This window comes from Centruroides vittatus, unplaced genomic scaffold (assembly GCF_030686945.1).
Source record: "Centruroides vittatus isolate TY-2023 unplaced genomic scaffold, ASM3068694v2 contig_2270, whole genome shotgun sequence".
Classification (NCBI taxonomy): domain Eukaryota; kingdom Metazoa; phylum Arthropoda; class Arachnida; order Scorpiones; family Buthidae; genus Centruroides; species Centruroides vittatus.
Genome location: NW_027121418.1, coordinates 31,282 through 49,515, shown reverse-complemented (window position 1 = coordinate 49,515; position 18,234 = coordinate 31,282). Strand labels below are relative to the sequence as shown.

Below are 18,234 nucleotides of genomic sequence, written 5' to 3'. Positions count from 1 at the left end.
TGTCCCCATTCAGTCGCAGCGAGAGGCGATAGCGCGTCCCGACTCCCGTCCGTATGTCACTCTACTTAAACCGTGAAGTAAAATAAAATGACTCACGTGATTAATTGTATTCTGACCTTTCTCGAATTTGCCAATTTCGTTGCCCGTTCGAATTTGTAAATAATTTGTTTTCGTCTTTCTTGAAATTCTCTGATCTCTGTTTTCATTGGCATTTTTCGAATTCCTCATTTCTATTTTGGATTTTGTTTTTTTCCTTATTTCTTCTTATATTTTATCCTAATCTTTCCAAAAGAACATAGAATGGAATGATTTTAATTGACGGAAATTGTTTAAAGAAGATTCGATGAGGACGAGTTAAACAATGGTTTAATTTCATTGTTAATCTTACAAGAATTGTTTAAACATTGCATTGCAACAATGACGTCATGAATGACGTCGATCGGCGTTTACTCTTATAATTTGTACAAAGTTTAGATTTTTTAGAAATAAAATATTATATTTTATTTATATAAGTTTAAATGACACGGATAACTTCAAGGGATCATTATTTATTGTTAATCGGTATCGGGTCGTATTGTACTGTACAGTTTATCGTGGAGGCGAAATATTAAAATGATAAAATTGATCATTAAAATATTGAAAATACAACAATTTAATCGTTGTTTTAAATGAATAAAAAAAACCAGACATATTTTTGATCGAATAAAAAATTTTCCGTTCTCTTTCTTTGAGTAATCTGAAATTTTTCTGAATTTTCATTTTCTTCAGTCTCAATTTTCTGCGTAAAACATAGAAATCCTGAGCTGTCGGGCCTAATTCAAGACGTATGGCATGAATCTATTTTCAATTATATGTTGTTTTTAAAGTTTCCGTGTATATCCTTGTGTGGACCCGAAAAAGCCGAAACAACGCGTTATAAAGGAATTTTATAAAATGATTACGTGCATTGGTATAAAGACGTGGAAACGTCGCGTCCGTATAAAGAAATGTTTGATCTAACAAGAAAAAAAGAGAGTAATTCTCGTATTTAAATGTTACTGGGAAAGTTGAGCAACTCGTTGCTGGTTTATCTAATAAAGAAATGTTACAATTCTCGAGACAACACTGTGAAGATGATTTAATTCGTTATTAATCAAGACTGAACTGATGGAATAAGGGAATGCATGCAGTAACGACCTTCCAAGGGAATGCCTTTTGGATGTTTCGCATGTTTAAGCACACCACAGGTACAGTCAATTTTTGGGATGAAATTCTGGTCCTCAAATTTGACTACGCTAGGAATGAATTTGGTTCCGAATGCAACATACATGTAGAATTTTTTAAATAACATATAATTAATATAAAGGCGGAATTGGTTTCAGATTACATTACGTTAAAATTGAGTGGCAACAGATTTATATGGTGTATAGCTACATAGAATTTTCCAAATTTTCATGTCTAGTACCTAAATAGGAGCCAATTTCCTATAAAAAGTCTTCCATGAGAACCTTACCATTGGCAGATTTCCCACTTGCTAAGCTGTCTTATCTCATCAAAACAAAACAATTTGTGTGAATATATGTGTACTGTCAAACCTCGATATAGCGCTTCTTAAGTATTATTACACTTTAGAGCCAAATCAAACAAACGATGGCGCTAAATCGAAAATTTACTGAAAATTTTGATTAAATTTGTTACTCTGAATAAAGAAATTTCAAAGAGAATGTAGATTTAAGCCAGTCGCGTGGATAGGGCCGTATCATCGCATAGACAAATGTCTAGGGCCCGGTATTTTGAAGGGCCCGGTCAAACTGTCTAGTTTGAAAAGATTTATAAACAAGATAGTTTACTTTTCTGAATTTTTAAATAAAGTTTATTCATATTTATATACTTACTTTTTTAAAACTATGTTGGCCTTTACTTAAATTATCTTTTTCATTATTCAATTTACCTTTCATGGGTGAAATATTACATTATTTAAATATTAACCAAAAAGGTTAAATTAAACAATATTTTAAGGTAATATTGTTATTGTATAACAACTTTTGTTAGACATTTAATAAAAATAAATTTCAATTTTTTTAAATTTATAAACAAACTGTTCAAACTTTTTCTAGAAAAACTAAAATTTATTGTTGTATATTAAATATATTTTATTAATAAAAATTTAAGATTTGTTTTAGTTTTTCACATTATTTAGTCTTGCTTTATTTATTGTTTTATATTTTTTGTGTGCTCTATTTCTTGTGGGGAGAGGAAGGGGACCCGGTAAGAAGAAAATGTCTAGGGACCCAAAGTGGGTTAATCCGGCCCTGAGCGTGGAGTTTTTCCGGGTTTTCTTTACTTGTCTAATACTAACATTAGGGATTTAGGAATTAAAGTGAATTTAAGTTGTTGTGTTAAGACGCCATTTTCTTACACGCTATTCGCTTGTGCCAGTAAATATAGGTGGCGTATGAGTCGACCAAAATGGCTGCCACAAAGGGTATAGCGTGCTTGACAATGTACGAGAGTTACTTGTGTGTTTTCTTTTTAATAACTTTTCTCTTTGTAGTCAACACGTTTTATTCGCATTTGTATCCGACATTAATCCTAGTTGATTTCGTAGTTGTTTAAGTCACGATGATTACACTTTGTGACATTTTAGAATATGTGGCTGATCGAAAAAGATGTCTTACAGAAGGAGAGGAAATACTAAAACTGATAACTTCACATCTATCCAGCTCTTTCTCAGCAAACAATTCACTTCAGTTTCACCACAGCTAATTTTCTGAGCTTAAAAATTCTTTTATACGAATGTTTTCATTCTATCTAGTATAGGCCATCATCAGGTTTAATATTATAAATGTTCCAAAATGGAACGTACCGTTTTCGAATATTTTACATATTTAAAATTCAAAAAAAATAATTTAACTTTAAAATAAATTGAAAGAAGTGTGTATATTAAATAAATAAATAAACAAATAAAACAGAAAACAAAGCTAAGTAGAAAGAAATGATTTAAGGGTTTTTAAGTGCCATTCTTTTTTTCTATTATGTATTTCCACGCTGTTGGAAGCGCATTAGCATCCATAGCATATAGGCAACGATTTTTCATTTTACTTTTATAAATTTCCACTTTTTCCATCTCCAACGCAATGGATGGAGAGTGCACCGTTTAAATGACTTTAGCCTCTTCCCATTTTACAATCGTTCCTTCAGTCTGTGCCATAATTGCTAATAGTGTTCGTGTCCTTTGTCGAAATTGTATGTATGTTCTCGCAGACGTACAGCCAGGTTTCTTCTAGTCACACCCACATAATCTTTTTCGATTCCTAACTGTTGATTTTCAAATGGAATTTTATATACCCCAGCTTTATCTTCCTTTTTTACGTTGTCTTTATCGTTCCGTAGCAAGCTACAGATATTAGGTGCTATTTTATAGATCATTCTCGATTTTTATAAGAAAAAGCATCTGATACAACGTTGACAAACGACACAACAACACAATATTATCAATTATAGTACAGACTGAAGGAACGATTGTAAAATGGGAAGAGGCTAAAGTCATTTAAACGGTGCACTCTCCATCGTGTTGGAGATGAAAAAGGTGGAAATTTATAAAAGTAAAATGAAAAACCGTTGCCTAAATGCTATGGCTGCTAATGAGCTACCAACAGTGTGGAAATATATACTGTAATAGAAAAAAGAATGGCACTTAAAAACCCTTAAATCATTTCTTTCTACTTAGCTTTGTTTTCTGTTTTATTTGTTTATTTATTTATTTAATATGCACATTTCTTTCAATTTATTTTAAAGTTAAATTATTTTTTTGAATTTTAAATGTGTAAAATATTCGAAAACGGTATGTTCCATTTTTATTTTTTTTTTTTTTTAACTCTTTCCGCCTGTGGGCACTAAGAGGCCTTTTTAGTAGTCCATTACGGGTTCGGCCAGGCCCACAATGAGCACCGGTGGTGAGGGACGGGCCCGACATATCCGAACGGACCACCCCCCGAAAAATTCCTGGGGATTATTCGACCCGCTCGGATTCGATTCCCGGGTCCCCCAGAGCGGTAGGCTGCCACCTTTACCGCTCGGCCATCGGCCGTCGGTATGTTCCATTTTGAAACAGTTATAATATTAAACCAGACGATGGCCTATATTAGATAGGGTGACACTTTCTATTCTGACAAACTACTTTATACCCATAGTAGCCGCCATTATGTAGTTTGCGCTAATACTGCTAGGTGTCAGATCTATCGTTGGCACAAGCGAATAGTCTGTCTAAGGAAAGAATGGACTTGGGTATTAACCAATGAGCATCAGCCATTAATCGCTTAGTTGTGGAACGTCACTTCCGGTTTTTTTTCGTTTGTTAAACACGTAACCACCATTATAAACAGTATTATGAGAGCATCACGTTCTGGTATTAACGCTATAAAATATTAACGTAATTAACGAAAAAGTCGTTATGCCTTCTAGTGAGAGAAAATAAAATGAAATTTGCAAATTGCCCGACGTATTAAGTGCTGATATCATTAGGGAATATGCTGATTGTTTTAGCTGAAGGAATATCACGCTCTCAAGTTGATTCTTTCCATAGACAGACTGTAGATACTTCCTGCAAGAACTTAAATCCAGGTTAATGGACAAGCCGGCCAGGATTGTGCGGTAGATTTTCTCAGTATGATGCAAGTCTTCGAAATGCCGCCTCTCTGCATCATAGCACGGCACGGCCCTAAAGCCGGCCCAAAATAGTTCGCAGCTATCCATGGACAAATAATAAGGTTGCTCAGGTACTGTATTCTTATATTGATGCTTCTGTTTCTGGCATTAGCAAGTCTATACTTATTTTGCTTATACTTTCTCGGCTGTTATGTATACATAACAAGTTAAAGTATTGGAATCATATCAAATTTGACCCTTCGAATTTTTGCAAATCTCCATGTTTTGAGATCTCCTGAACCCAAAAAAGTCAAGAAAGCGGAAAAGGGTTTTTAGATATGTATGTATGTTTGTGTTCGGGTCTATTTCGTTTAATATCTCAGGATGGAGTAATGATTAAGAAATGAAATTTGGCACGGTAGCTTGTATAAAGGAGCATTGGTGTTATTAAATTTCGATGTTAATTAAAGATCGAGAGGATGAAGAGATACAGGGGGGAATCATGCGTCATATCTAGAGAGGGGTCGGACTTAATAAGGATTTTACTACTTTTTAACAATTAAAAATTGTTTTTATAAAACTCATCTCTACCCTCAAAATTAAGCGTTTTTCCATTTTATTACAATTAATACTATAAACAGTTTTTATGATAAAATCTCATAATAGCCAGGATAATTAGGTAACTCGTGGCTAGATTTTTAATTCATTTAAAAGTGATGTTCTCTTTTGTTTGTGCTTCTTTGATGTTTCTCATTACATCCATTAACGTGGAAGTTCGTAATCCATTAGTGTGCAAATGATATCGTGCAACACTGGTGTATTCGTGAATTAAAAAGTGTCAGGATTCTAACCGGCGCCCCGAGATTGAATCGCCACCGTCTATGGAGTTCTGTATAGGCAGAGCGCAACTTTGTGGTGCAATAACTACAAAACGGCTTAAATGAGCCAAAAATGATTTACATATTCATAATCAGCGCAAAAAGCTGTGCAAGAAGTAATTTTCTCAGTTTTTTGGCCGAAGTACACAGTCTAAAGTCCAACCTAGATGTTCACAAAGTAAAAAGCTTCATCCTGCTTATAAAAAAAGTACTAAGGCACCGCCCTGGTACGTCCTAGCATGACTGAAGCGCTGGTATAACACCAATATGTAATTTAACCGGTTGTTATATTAAAGTAATCTTATTATAAGCGGATAGAATATCGTTTCCTTTTCTCAACAGAAGAGGAAAACCGGTTGCGGATACAGGTCGATGACATTATAAATGTATAATTTGAAAGTTTGTTATTCAAGCATCGGTGGTTCAGTGGTAGAATGCACGCGGGCGGCCCGGGTTCGATTCCTGGCCGATGCAGTTTTATTTTGCACAAGCGCACATGCACAACAATTTTGACTACAGACAGATTTGGATCGGTCTTCGCGAATTTTTTGCTGGAGATATTTCTGTAAACTTTTAATTTCTTTGTTACTAATTGGAAAAATATTAGTCCTCTAATTTATTACCGGTAATACGAACACAAAATTAGCGGGCGCGCGAAAACAGTTTAAGCAATGTTTTTACGAACATCGGGTATGAACACGTGTTTAAAATGAAAAAAAAAATGGCCGCCGTTTACAGGGTGTGTAATTGTTGGGAGTCGGCCGTTATTATACAATATGTTCAATTATGTTTATATTATTAAATGATTTCCTTAAATGTTTAAGGAAGTAATTTAAATATTGTTAAAACAATATAATATAACATCACGAAATTTATAAGCTTCTTTGTGATTATGTAATCAAGGCTCAAGTGAAATGAAATAAGGCCCGTAATAAATGTCAGGCCTCATCCATAAAAATGTATGATTAAAATCAATATAGAAAGCTCTGTTTTGCAACTTTACACCACTTTCTTACATAAAAGACTAAATTTTAAAATGACATGAAATTTTTCGCAAGAATTTGTTAAATTATATTTCACATATAATATGGTTTTCAAAGTCTCAATACTTAATTGTGATTTATCAGATGTCCACACTTTATTTACTGTAGAAAAAACGCTTTCAGTCGCGGCATTAGTTCCTGGTAAGGACAGCGCGTATTCTACGATTTTTAATGCATTAATGTATAGAACATAGTTTGTTTCAAAATAATGAAATACAGTAAGACCCCGCTTAACGCGGGGGATGCGTTTCTAGACGACAAAGTGAAAGGCCGGATGGTCGAGCGGTCAAGGTGCAGCCTACCGCTCTGGGGACCCGGGTTCGATCCCGACGGGTCGAAAAATCCCCAGAAATTTTTCGGGGGGTGGTCCGTCCGGATATGTCGGGCCCCGTCCCTCACCACCCGGTCGACCATTGTGGGCCTGGCCGAACCCATAATGGCTTGCAGAAAGAGGCCCTCTTAGTGCCCACAGGGTGGAAAGAGTTAAAAAAACAGACGACAAAGCGCTAAACGAAACAGTGTTAAACGAGGTCATTTTAACATAAAGTAAATAGGGATAGGAGAACACGCGACCAAAAATAAACAAACTTTACTTTAAGTTATTTTTATATTAATTTTTTATAATAATATATGTTAAATAACACATAAACATGCAGACAGAAATGTAAAGTTGTGACGAAGGTCCAGACTTTTCTGAAATTCTTGTTTTGTTTTGTTTTTTTTTTTTTTTTGCAATATAAGTCGTAAAGGTTCATTTGTCGCTTTTTCTTTCCTTAAGCAAATGTCGGTAGCAGAAGATCGCACAAAAACGCCCCTTTTATCTTTTGCACTCCTTTCAAAATCTGGATCATTCGCTACAGCAGGGATGGGCAACCTTTTTCTACGTAAGGGCCGTATTTCGAAACTTTTGAACTGACGCGGGCCGCACACAAGAGAAAAGAGGGGTACTGTCGGTAAATCACAATTCTTTATTCATATATAATTATAAATTAGCATAGGTATACTTAATATAGCTTCTGGCACTGATCTAAACGTAATATATCGGAAATATTTAGCCAAATATTTGTCACTGCTAGTTTTAAATTCGTTTCCATGTGTCTGTTAGTCGGTTTCTTGTTTTAATTTTTACTAAATTCATTGCAAAAAAACTTTTCACAAATATAAGTTGTAGAAAATAACGTTTGAATTTTTGTTGAATATCTCATTAAGCTGGGAAATTGATATATTTATTCATATTTTATGTCACGCGGGCAGCAAAAAATATTACTACGGGCCGCATGCGGCCCGAGGGCCGCGGGTTTCAAAATCTGGATCATTCGCTACAGTTTGATCAACGATTTTGGTTATCGTTACCAAACTTACTAAGGAAATCTGTAGAGAAATTTTTTGGGTTCTTCGTTTTCAGAATCTTTGTTTTCCAGTTCTACATGAATTCCTAGTTCTGCCAGTTCTTGAAGGTCATCGTTGGTAAGGCTCTCGCCAGAAAGCTGCTGTAACTCCTTATTATCCTGCTCGTTTACATCTCCTAGTCCTGCCGTATCGATTATGTGAGGGTAGGAGATTAATAATTAAAATTAATAATGATGTAGAATTTTTACGACGTAGTGGGAACGTGTCAAAAGGTCAGTGGAAACGAAAAAGACCACCTTCCCCCCTTCCTATTACGACCGACGTTACGATGAGTAACACGGACCGTTATAACCATATAAAGCAACACATTTTATTAGAGTCCTAAGACGACTCTTAACCTTAATCCTTCTGTATTTCTTTCTAAATACCGTATTTTACGGACTATAAGACGCTAGGGACTATAAGAGGCACCTGAATTTTGGAGGCAATTTTTCGAAGAAAAAAGTGCGTCCTATAGTCCGTAAAATACGGTAATAATAATACTAACTTGTATTACTTTTCCTCTGAATTTCCTTAAGTGTCACTTTATTATTATAATTTTTTATTATATAATGCTGTCGAAACCAAAATGAACCCCAGCCCAACCGCTAGCAACGAAAGATTCAAACCGATGTGCTTATTCTCGCTAGTCGCTAGTTTTCTAAGGCCGCAACAGACGAGAGCTTTGCGCTGTGTAACATGCAACGAACAAAATGTTTGCTCGTTTGGACAGCCTGTGAACACGCGCTACTCCGTTGCGGCATCTGCGTGCCTCAAACCATTTTCTGTCGGTCTTTACCACGAACACAAAGAGTTTTGTCGGCGCAGCATTCTTTATTTCGGATGCTCACGCACACCTTGGTACTGATACGTGTGATACAAAATGGTCTTTACGAATCTTAAACATAAGACATAAATTTATGACACATAATTGACAAAAAATTAAGTTTTCCAAAACTCGGGACTTTTTTTAAGATACCGCGGGACGCGGGACAAATTGTTAAAAATCGGGACTGTTCCGCCAAAAGCGGGACGTCTGGTCACCTTACACAAATAATCTGCCTTCCGGAAGACTTTCTATGGGAAACTATTTACGTGTCAGACATGAAATACAGTACAACCATGTGGCCCCCGTTAGTCAGATGCGAACCCACGACCACTATCAGTGTTCGGTAGTCGCGAGTTCTGGTTTAACGGGTTACCAGAGTATTGTATACATTAAATTCTTAAAATAACTGTGCAATGAAGACTTGTGGGTGCCGCTCCTTATTTGTTTTCAAATTTGAATTTCAACAATTTAATTTTATACAATAATTTTCGTTTCTTGTGTCGGTGATAAATTCTGGCATGAAAAACATGTAACAAATTAATCGTTATATAAAAATATTTAATAATATTTATATTACATAAAATAATTTATGGCACTAATGTTTATATGGTTTATAGCAAAATGGCTGAATTTAGAAGATTGGTTACATTAATAATCATATTTTTAATTTATAACAATTTAATAAAAAATAATGTTAGTTTTATAATTAAAATTATAACAATATATTAATGCTTTATTTGTTTGAAGAAAGAATTTAGTTCGTTGGGTGAAGAGAATTTGTCACGGGTTTCGTCCAAAAACGTCATAATTTCTTCGAGATTCTCGTCGCGATGTTGCTGAAGTGGGTTAAGAGGATAATCGGGAATTTCCACAACAAATATCATGTAAATTATGCTCATCACTAATGCGATCATATGAAAAATCGTATACAAGTTATTGAAGAGTAATCTCGGTCTAACCACTTGGAATTCTGAAAAAGTAATACAAATTTGTTAAACCGATTTTTAAATGTATTTTAAGAAAATCTGTAAGTATAATTAATTAAGAGTCAACTTTAAAAAAAAACAGCTTTTATGATTACTTTTTTTGAAAACATTCTTAAAGGGTAATTGGTGAGTAAGACAATATAACACCTGGAGCGATCTGACAAGGGAGGGTGCCTCCTGGGAGAACTTTCTACAGAAATCTGACCTCTATTTGGGTGTTAGACACGTGAAGAAAACCGTGGTCAGGTAAGGCGCAAACCTGCGACCAGTGTTCAGTAGTTTTATTCATTTGGTCAATGTGTAAACCACTCGTAAGCAGAACGTCGCAAGCGAACGAGCTAATCTACCATCAAAAACTACCCAGGTTTATGAAACTCTTGCTCCGGCCCCTCTCATTCCCAAATAGTCTCACTTAGCGCGTACAAGGAAGATTAAACAAAAATAGAAAGGCTGAGAATCAGATGGCCGAGTGCTTAGGGTGGCAGGGAAAATGAGATCAAGTTTAAACGGGACAAAAAATTCCTGAGATTTTTCTACCCATTCAAACTTGCCAGGATACGGATTTGTCGGATCCCGCCGTGAATCTCACTACCCGGTCGCCCCATTGTGGGCCTGGCCGAACCCATAATGGGCCTTCTAAAAGAGGCCCTCTTAGTGCCCACAGGGCGGAAAGAGTTAAAAAAAAAAAAAAAAAATACCCCGGCCGCCGCACTGTGGGCCTGGACGAAGCCATAACGAGTTTGCTAATAAGGTTCTCTTAGTATCCACGGGGAAAGAACTAAAAGAGGATATTAAGGAAAAATCCTGATCCGAGTGTTATTCTTCACGTCATCTTTGATCTTCGTACTCAAAGATTTCCTATGAATTCTACTCAATGATATTTTTGTAAGTTGTTCGTTAGAGTTCTTAATAGTTGGCCAAAAATATTTCCAATCTCTTCATGTAAATTCCAAATGGAATTTTCGATAGCAATTTTTATTTGGAATTGAATCCATTTGGATAAAGAAATAAAATGAAAAATCATTTTGTTTAGTGCGATCTGCAGAATAAGGTAATTAGATTGGTTTTATTGATGTACGGCAATGCGACACAAGGGCGATCTTCCGAGGGGGAGTGCTTCCCGGGAGTCTTTTATGGGAAACTGGCCCCTATTTAGGATATTACTAACGTGAAGAAAACCCGGAAAACTCCACTGTTGGCCAGGCGCGAACCCACGACTAACTACTAGTTCAGTGGTTTTATCCACTCGGCCAAAAAATAATTTGAAAGTAAAATCCTTGTTTTATATGACTGAATAAAATACACTAAATAATCTCTAGACGGCCAGATGGCTGAGATTAGCGAAGATGCAGCCGAAGTTTTCAACGCGAAAACGTGAACGTCCGACGTTCACGTTTTCGCGTTGAAAACTTCGACCGCAACCTCGCTATTGTTTAGCATCCACCTACCACTCTGGACGATCGGGATCGAGTCGAAGCGAGTAACTTCCCAAGATTTTTCAAGGCGACCTGTCGTGGATATGTCGGACCCCGTCTCTCTTCACCCAACCGTCCATACTGTGGGCCTGGCTGAACCCGAAATGGGTATAAAAAACCTCAGTACCCATAGGACGAAGTTGATGGAATACCAAAATGAAACATATGGCAATGTGCCAATGAGGGGTGCCTCCCGAGAGAACTATCTATGCAAAACTTGTCCTATTTAAGTGTTAATGACATCGAACGTCGACGACAGGTTCGACCAGTCAGTCATTTTAATTGTCAGGGTCAAAAGATGCGATTGGTGGGAGTCGACATTGACGTTCGATGTCGCCTTAATTTTTCTGTTGATATTCATCCGCCTTTAAACACGTGAAGGAAACCTAGAAAACTCCAATTCACCAGCCTATTGGTCATGCGCGTCACACACTAGAAGTTGGTCATACCAACTTCTAGTGTTTAATGGTTTTATACTGCAGGAGAAGCCGAACAGAGTATTTTACGCTAAAACGAAAAATACATAAAATTGTGGCTAATATCCTTTAAGCTCCTTAGTAAAAAGGTTTCTTTATAAGAGTTATTTCAATATTATGCATTTTCATTAGTCGAACTTCTATTTTCACTTTCGTCGCTCTGAGTAACAGGATTGAAAAATGTCGAAATTTCAATTCAAAATTGTTCGTGTGGCAGCGATAAATGATAAAAGCAAAGAAATTCGCACGTTACTTAATAATAATTCTTGTTTTTCGTTATTACGCATCGCTAATTGATATAATTTGACATTGATAGACAAAAGTTTATTAAATCTTTCGTTTATTTTATAATTTTGAGGTCAATCGCGAAGCCGCTTGAGAAAATATTCCAGATAAACCTTTATCACTGGGTGGCAATACGAATTCGTATTGATCTTTCCATAGAAGGGTTTGATCCTTTCTGTAAGACATTAATTTATTGATATTGTAACGAATTAGCTAATACTAAAAAAATTGGTGTACCTTAAAAATAGTGTTCTATCGTTATGAAACATGGCATACGCGACGGTATGTTAAGATATGAATACGATTAAATATTCACTGCAACAGGATTTTTAATTAGTGCGAAATTACTAAATAGGCAAGTGATTAGAGGTGGTTTTTACTACGTACTAGTACGTAGTAAAAACCACCCCTGTTGGCCTGTTGGCAATACGAGCCAAAATATGGCGCGGCATGGAGTCAAACAATAGTCTAATCGTCTTTTCAGATTCCGTCAGATAACCTACAATTGTCTGGCATTATCAAGCTGAATAATAGCCGTAGAAGGCGTGACATCGCGGGCAGTACAATTGGCTGCAAAATGCCGACGTGGTGTATCTTGTAGCAATGAAATGACTGCACAGATTGTAATTCCAGGTGTGATGCCATTCTGCCGCTCGACTACTGCAGCTGTATTGAAGTGACGACCACGCCTCTTCTATACACGGATACGATGTTCATCTGTGCCCAGCATTTCCGGATCGGCACCATTTCAGATGCACTGCCCGTGATCGGTGATCAATGGCTAAACATCTTAGGGAACTACGGGATGAAGTTCCGCCTCTTACAGGCGTTGCCGAATGGTACCTTTTATACTACTAGCTGTATAGAGGAAGTTCCTGTGGATGAAAGACGGAACACTATTGATATTGTAATGGCTGCTCTCCTAATTGCACGATCCATTCGAGCGCTTGTCACTCTGGTCCGGATCCTTTGCGATGACAGTACGCGTCTTCCTGGACCCACTGCTGCCATCATTATATATATGTATTTTAACTCTTTCCGCTCTGTGGGCCGTAAGAGGGCCTCTTTAAGCAAACACATTATGGGTTCGGCCAGCCCACAATGGGGCGGCCGGGTGGTGAGGGACGGGGCCCGACATATCCGGACGGACCGCCCCCCGAAAAATTCCTGGGGATTTTTCGACCCGTCGGGATCGAACCCGGGACCCCCAGAGCGGTAGGCTGCCACCTTGACCGCTTGGCCATCCGTCATCATACTGTCACATAATAACGAGGTTGCGGCCGAAGTTTTAAATGCGAAAACGTGTACGGATGTTCAGCGCCACTTTCCTGTAAGCCTAGAAGTTTAACAATGGTGTTTGGAATGTCGAGCATGATTCCACTGACTTTCCAAATACCATTGTCAAACTTCTAGGCTTACAGGAAAGCGGCGCCGAACGTCCGACGAACACGTTTTCGCGTTTAAAACTTCGGCCTCAACCTCGCTAATGTCTACCAAGATGTCGACCGATACGTCTGTGTAACTACTTGGCTTTTAAGCCTATGATGTGACCGCTCTCAAATTGCTTAATTCAGCCTACTAGCAACGGTGACGATGCTGAGGAATCTTCACAGAGCACTTAACATAAACAGCAAACCTCGTGAAATCTGTCCTTCAGTGTGAACGGCACTCCTTATATGAACCCGAGAATGTGCTTTTCTGTTACGCTCTCGAAATGTCAGGTGCGCTCATTGATAAAGGTTTTAATCACTTGCCTATGTAGCCAAATGGCATTTGCACAGAGTTTCGTGGTGGCTCTCTCTTTTTTTAAGTGCGCCGATTTTTTATACAAAAAAAGTGTATATTAAATGTAAAATTTTATCACAATCAGCTAAATTATATTAAATTGCATTGAAAAATTCTTCGAGAGCTTCAGATTATAGAAAAATTTGCTACCATACGAACGTAATATTCGCTACATAACATGTTCATGCACATTTTGAAGTATCAAATTTCAGCACTTTAAGTCTAAAATACCAACAGATGCCTCTATAGCAGTTTCAGCCCGGTTTTCATTACATCCCATGATGTTCCTAGGAGTGTCGCAAGAATCTTTCATATTTAAATAAATTATTGGGTATCCGACATACCCGATACACTAAATTATGCCAAGGAAACGGCTTCAAACTGAAAGCTAAAACCGCCGATTTATATATTTAACTGAAGACTTTTCCAATTAACCAAATAACGCGTACAATAGATTTACATTAAAAATTATAAGTATTACATGAAACAAATGTTTACGCATACCTGAATGTCGTCTTATGATATAGAATCTTCGCTTCGTGTTTGCAGCATTTCATGTTGCCAGTAACAAATAAATTCGACATTCGAGAGAAATTAATAATTACCCCACCCAATGTGATCTTCGTAACGAAGAAATTGCTTAAACTAGCGATAATTTCAACACATTCCTATGATGTTAACATTTGTTACTTCTAATTTCATCTAATTCGTTTATGATTTTGGATGTTATTCCACAGCTGGTGACTCTCGATCAGTTTAAACACCTCTGCGTTCACGTGTAACAATTATATTCCGCCCTACCCACTCAAAATTCCTACAAGCTACCCACATCTCGGGTATCCGGGTGATCTTCCTGTTATTATGTGAGCCCTATTTATTTTTTTTGTCTATTTCTTGGTACCTGTACATCCTGTATATACTACATACAGGACTGTTCGGTTTCTTTTTTTTATACCGGGGCCTAAAAAGGTAAGTGGCCTAACTCTGAACTTCTGGTAAGAGGCCTTGCATTAGATTTTTTTCACTTGACTCTTCGCATGTAGACGTGCATATAGACACATACATTCGTGTTTATTCAATAAATTATTCACGTGTAAATAAGACAGAGTTTTTAATTATTTAAAAGTTGTATTCAAAATACTTTCCATGATTTTGCGAAATTGCAAACAGCATTCTCCTATATGAAGGAGAATTTAATTAAGCTATAAAAGAATGAATCAATAAAGTTTAAAAATTCTAAAATCAAAAAAATCGACGAATTAAATTCAAAAATAGAAGAAGAGGACCAGAAAGACGAGCCACGAAATGCCGAAGCCTCCAGAAAATTTATTTTTGGCATCCTATTTATACAAAATTTAACATTCTATATTTCATGAGAAGCTTACTATAAAAACTGTTCTTATACGTTACTTAATAAACATCTGCTTTAGACGATTCATATTTAAGTGAAGGAATGTACTCAGTCACATTTTAAATAATCATTCCTAATCTGTTATTTGATACTCCCCTTTAATATTTTGAAAAATTGTGAAATTGCCAAGGACACACTGAAGAGTGACACGCACTCGTTGGAGTGGATTGATGGGATGAAGTAACGCAACATGCGAGCGGTCAGCCAAGGAGGTACCTCACAGGAAGATTTTCTACGGAAAATTTTTCCCTTTGTAAGTGGTACAGTACCTGTACATGCAAAGAAATCCTGGAAAATTCCACGGGTTAGTGAGGAACGAACCCGCGACTAGTTTTCGGCGGTTTTATCCTCTCGGTCACTGGTGGACCACAATCGTTGGTAAATGCTAAAAATGTCTCATAGTGGATTACATTCCTCACATACGTTCTCACCTTATATTTAATTTAAATAAAAATAATTATGTTTAAAAAATTAAATTACAAAAGTCAGCAATTATAAATTAAATGATTTTATTAAGAAGAATAAATTACATAAAATTCGACATTTTAGTTATTATATATCTCGTATTTTCTTCGGAATCCTCTCAATATCACATTTTACCCTGGAAACAAAATTACGAATAGTAAATATTAGACTTATATACCAGAATCTACAAGTATTTTATGTTTAAATTTCATAAAAGTTAACCGGATAACAACGGGCTTTTATAATTTAGGTGTTTTGCGAGTAGCAATACGAATATGGTGTCACGAGTTGGTGCCATGCGACACCCCCACGTGTTGAAGTGTCACGAACGGGTGGAACACGACACCCTCACGTGTTACCAATTGGCATAACTAGAGACCCAATAATTGAGGGCTCGTTTTATAACAAATTTCAAAAATAGAACTATTATAAAAGGGGCATTATATAGAGCGTATATACGGAAGACACAAAATTATATTATGGTCCATATATTGAATAGTATGATCTATTTATGAAATATACAATTGATTCTACGTTAATAATGTTAAAAAAAAAAAAAAAACAATTAGCCGATGAGCTTACCGGATATTTAATCAAATGTCAATGTTTAGTAAACAGCATCCATTGATTCTTGCCAAAATTTCTTCCGGAAGCCACCGTTTCTTTGGGCGGATAACTGCCAACCGGTGGATAGGGCAAGGGAAGAAGAGGTAACGGAGAAAGGGGAGATTCTAATAAGTAAAACGTTGCTATCGCTCCTACGGATAACGAGAGCAGTAACAAAGCAGGAGACGAAGTTTTTATGATGGCCCTCCTCAATCCTGAAATTAAGAGGTGGATATCACGCAATATCGAACCACTGGCAACGTGCAGAGTAACTTTAGATTCATATCACTCATCTTGTATAAAAAATTTTATGGTTAGAGTACTTAATATATATTATTTTCGAACCTTTCTTTAGTTTCGATTGATGAAAGACCGATTTTTTAAAAATACAACTTTAAATGGAAAAAATTCGTGCAATACAAATAGCGTGAGATACATAAAACACTAATAAAATATGCTAAGAGTTAGCGTTAAAAAAACTTACTCGATTCTCTAGCGGTCTTATCAATTTCTTGGTTGCGATTGTCCAAACAAAAATGAGGTACGACCAAAACAAGAGCGATCAAAAAGCGGGAGACATTCATGATGAGCGTTTCGCAGCACCTAAGGTCGTCACACCTGAGTCAACGACCCTACCTGCTTTTCCGTATTTATTCTGAACTTGAACTTCCGTTGTTTCTGGCCTACGCTAAATGACGGGTTACGTCGTTTAGTGTAGGTGTAAGCGTAGACTCTACGCCTTACCTCTGCTTAAACTTTACACCAATATATTCTTATACTTACAAATAAAGTAGATTTTTAAATGTCTTAATGTATATGTCTCGTCTAATTTCAGATATATATTAGTTTCTACACGTTAAAAAGTTTTAAACGAACGCAGGTCATGATGTACCCTTAATTTGGAACCACAGATTGAAGACCGATTTAAACTCAAAGGGGCCTTTCATCTGTACATAAGAGTTCTACTTGTACTCTAGAAATTCGATTCATGAATTGAAATATATATCAATACATTAATTTTTCTACGTGTGTAGTAACTAGATACAGGTATACAGCATGATGCTTCTCTTTACTGCTATGGCACTCTGCTTTTCCTTCATATCACAACGTTATGCTAAAGCGAATAACAAAGGACAAAGTATCACACTGAGTGTGCTTGTTCATACACATTAAACCAATAAAAATAATTTTGACAGGCAATGTCAACGGATATAATCAAGATATTTTTACTTTACATGTTATACAATACCACCTTTAAAAAACTAAAGTTTTGTATTTCCCATGTATCAACTGTACTGTTAACAGTATAACCATCTTTGTACTGACAAATAAGCATTATATATAAAGGAATTTGATTCAAATTGACTCGAGTGTTATAAATCCAAAGTTTTATATAAATATGAATACTTGTTAGTGAAGAAATATCAAATTCAAATAATTCAATTCATCAAGTTTGTCACGACCTGTACTTGACTGTGTAGGAAAGTACAAGTCTGGCGAGCTGTACGCGAGTATGCAGATATAAAGATGCCGAAAGAGCATCTTTCAGCATGTGTCTGCCAGTGAGAATATGTCGAGAGACTGGAGCAAGATTGCCTTCGACTTCTCATTTCTACAACTTGCCACCTATTAGTCTACAGATTTTCTTTGTAGGTACTGCTTTTTTATGAAAAGGTTTTCGCATGATGGTTCTGACTTGTATAGGTTATTGGTATAATCTGAGAATAAATCTACAGTATTTTGAATGTGGAAACTATGATATCAGAAACTAAATGGTTTAGGCCAGAATCTTAGAGAGGTGGCACTGACATCGTCTTTTATCATCCCTTTGTAGAAGTAGCAACTCAACAAGTCTTCCAGAACACAATATAAGCATCTAGACCTGTAAATCTATGGGAGTTCCACATTCTGCCACAATATTCATTCTCTCTAAATTTCAACCCTATAGCATGTGGCTTCTCACAAGAAAAACAGAAAAGT

At 36.4% G+C, this 18,234-nt stretch overlaps 1 long non-coding RNA gene across 1 annotated transcript; it reads right to left on the bottom strand.

Moving 5' to 3' along the window:
* Window positions 1-15,675: 15,675 nt before the first annotated feature.
* On the bottom strand, window positions 15,676-16,698 carry LOC136971019 (uncharacterized). Its single transcript, XR_010880087.1, has 2 exons — window positions 16,231-16,698; window positions 15,676-15,784 (listed from the first exon to the last, which is right to left on the bottom strand). It is a non-coding gene; the product is annotated as an uncharacterized lncRNA (long non-coding RNA).
* Between the last annotated feature and the right edge of the window lie 1,536 nt (window positions 16,699-18,234).